Raw genomic sequence first — 3,449 nt, forward strand, 5'->3', positions numbered from 1 at the left:
GAATCTGACATCTATCAATGTCCCAACCATGATATTTGTAAGAGTCAAATAAATTATGTTATGAGAAAAGGTACTGAGGCCACCTTTTCTTCAATAATAATGTCCCCAAAGAGACATAATAAGTGCAGCTGAATATAACATGACCATCTCCCAACTCATATAACATGAACCAAAATAATAAACCTTGTAGAAGGATCCATGAAATAATCATAATCAGATATAAATATTTTTTATTAGATGCAAAAGCTTCATCTTTTGTGCATCCCCTTTCTTGAATATTTTGGTCACATAAACTTATCCACAACATATGGAATAAAATACCTCTTTCATATACTTCTTCTACTTCTCCCCCTCAAGCTAGGATGTAATGGAAGTGATCCTAGCTTGAACCAAATATCATAGATGTAGAAATAAGCCCAAATAATAGAGATGTAGCATTGAGACCTTAAACTAGGGACAACTAAAATATTTTCCTGATATAGCAACTCAAACAGTGATGCAAAACAATCGGCTTAAATTCGGATTTTTCAATACAACAGAATACCAGCATGACCTTTGATTCTTCCAATGCGAATATATCTTTAAATATAGATTAGATTGACATGAATTTTTCTCCTTATGAAACTAGACTTAAATAAATTTCATCTAAGTATAACTTCTCTTCATAAATATAATTATTAGAAGATAAATAATCTGATAGATTTTGGTCTCTGTCATTTGGCCGAACTAAATATTGTTTCTCCTTTTTTTCCAGAATGACCATTGACTATTCCAAGATTAATATCTCCTTAAAAAAACTCATACCGAGAGTTTGTTGAATAGGTAATAAAATAGACTTACATATACTTCTTTTGATATATAATTCTCCATATAAAGTCTCTTTCTTGATAGCAAAAAATACCTCAAAATTTGAAGTTTTCTACTGCTGCTCGAACCTCTTTTTCAATATGACCTTTGTTGGTTCCAATATCTATTTATCTTTGTAGATAACTCAGATAAAACATTGGTTGAATAGGTAAAATAATAGACTTATAGATCTTTCTTTTTATATATATTTATCCATATAAAGTCTAGTTCTTGGTAGCATAAAATACCTCAGAATTTGAATCTTTCTACTACTGCTCAAACCTCTTTATAATCTGACCTTTGATCATTCAAATATCGATATCTCTCTGCAGATAATTCCGATTAGAAAAAATCATTTTTCCATGGAAATTAAACTCAAATATCTTTCTTTCAATATATCATTTTCAATATGAAAATCTCATTATAGAGATTAAAAATGCAAAGCAATCTACAGGTGTAGGGACTAAAATAAATAAATTACGGACCTAGAATTAGAGTTTAGGGTTTAGAGAAAAATATCTCATTATCTCTGTGTGTTGACCAAGTCAACTCACAAAACCCACTCTGATACCATGTTGAATTTATGGAAAAGATAAATACTTCATTGACTTCATATTATTATAATAATCAGAGTACATGAACCTCTATTTATAATAGAAGAGGTAGTAGAGTCCAATTACAATAAAACTACCTTTGTCCCAATTACACCCAAAGTCTAACACTTAAAAGATAAGTCCTAGCATAATTAAATAACTCAGTATAGATAAAAGACACACATAACTCAAACTAGAATACTTTTAGGACGTGACCATAAGATAAAGAAGCCTTTGTGAGTCCTTCTTGATCTTCCAACTTATGTGATAAGGATGCCAACTCGTAGTAATCATGGTGGGTCCTACTTCTTATGTGTTTGGGCCCATCTTGTGGGCCTTCCTTGGTCATGTGGACCATCTTATCATACTCTTAGATATGTGATCTTTCCTTGGTCATGTGGGCTTGGGCCTATCTTCCAACACAGCCCCTCAAGCTTGGGGTGAGAGAACATCATGAACTCCCTGCTTGCTGCAAATGATTTATAAATTCTTTTTGTATAAAATGGTACATCTTCCAATATGCCTTCATCTTCCAATATATATGATATTTTAAAACATGTATGAATGCATACTACATCCTAAAATTTTTTCATTAATTGAAGTGATACTTTATTTTTTGGAAAAAGTTAAAGTGTTATGGACTCCATAGCATCACGAGTTATCAACAAGCATAGGAATTAAATTATGTCAATTTCCTTTTAATGTAATTCCATTTGGTTTGGTTTGGTTTAGATGTAATATGGCATGAACCAATTGACCCATGGGTCTAATTGGTATTTCCATCCTCGACCCTATTTATGGGGACGTCAAGGTGAAGGAAAGTAAGTATTGAGAAAATTAGAATTAAATAGGTCAAATTCTCCCTCAGAGGTCTAGGTCGGATTCTCCCTTTAAGGTCCAAGTTGAGCTTCCTTCAAAGCTCAATCACTCCCATTTCAAATTCCACCATTCCACGTTCCAAAAACAAGAATCCTCTCCAGCGTCAAGATTCAATATGGAGGGAAGAGAGGAAAGAAGGGTGACTCGATCCATGGCTCGGTAAGAACCTAACATTTTGGTATCAGAGTTGACCCTCGATCGCGAGTTCGATTCCTGGCAACGGTGCAGAGGCTGGATTTAAATATTGGTAGGCCGTAGGATAAAAACCCAGGTTGGGCAATGTTGCTGCGTCACGCGCAAAGGCTGGATTAAAATACAGGTAGCCGTTGAATAAAACCCGGGTCAGGCCTATGTCATTGGGCCACCGTGGTCGTCGGCTCGCGAGGGGGGGGGGGGGGGGGGGGAGGGGGGGAGGGGGGTGATGTTATGGGACATCCTGGTTATAGGTCGGGGTTAAGTAGCTATGTCTTCCATTCCTAACAGGCCGGTCTTTTGGGTAATATTGGTTAGGTGCATGACTTAGAACTCCGAAGTTAAGCGAGCCTGGGCGAGAGTAATTCTAGGATGGATGACCTCCTGGGAAGTACTCTTGCCTAGGTGCTTAACATTCGCAGTGGTCATCGACTCGCGAAGGGGGGGTGTGATGTTATGGGACATCCTAGTTATAGGCCTGGGTTAAGTACCTATGTCTTCCGCTCCTAACATGCCGGTCTTTTGGGTAGTATTAGCTAGGTGCTTAACATTTGGTATCAAATAGGTCAACCCTTAGGGATTCTCTTCTCCTGAGAATTTGCGGTAATTAGTTGAGGACAATCGTCAGAGGACAGACATTTAGGCTCAATCCCTGGCAGAAGTGCGTCAAACCACATCTGACCTACGTGAGGCAATCAAATCCATGGACACGGCCATCCAAGCCCTCCTCCGGTGACAAGATGTTACGATCCGAGATCTGACACAAGGATACGTAGTAGAAGACGAAGATCAAGCCAAAGGGAAGCTTAAAAGCCCTAGAGCTCGTTGAGGAGAACTCTAAGCCTATTTAGACTAGATTCAACCTAATTCTCAATGTCTGTCCTTCTCATTACTCTTACCTCTTAAATAGGGTTCACCCTATTAGGGTTTAATTAAATA

General features: G+C 37.2%; 1 pseudogene; it reads right to left on the reverse strand.

The window, feature by feature from the left end:
• Positions 1–2,201, reverse strand: part of LOC137938417 (uncharacterized) — a 6,515-nt pseudogene extending 4,314 nt beyond the window's left edge.
• Between the last annotated feature and the right edge of the window lie 1,248 nt (positions 2,202–3,449).

The sequence above is a fragment of the Aristolochia californica genome, unplaced genomic scaffold, assembly GCF_029961685.1.
Source record: "Aristolochia californica isolate CCGP_79_NKW_82.1479 unplaced genomic scaffold, dmAriCali1.0.hap1 SCAF_8, whole genome shotgun sequence".
NCBI lineage: Eukaryota > Viridiplantae > Streptophyta > Magnoliopsida > Piperales > Aristolochiaceae > Aristolochia > Aristolochia californica.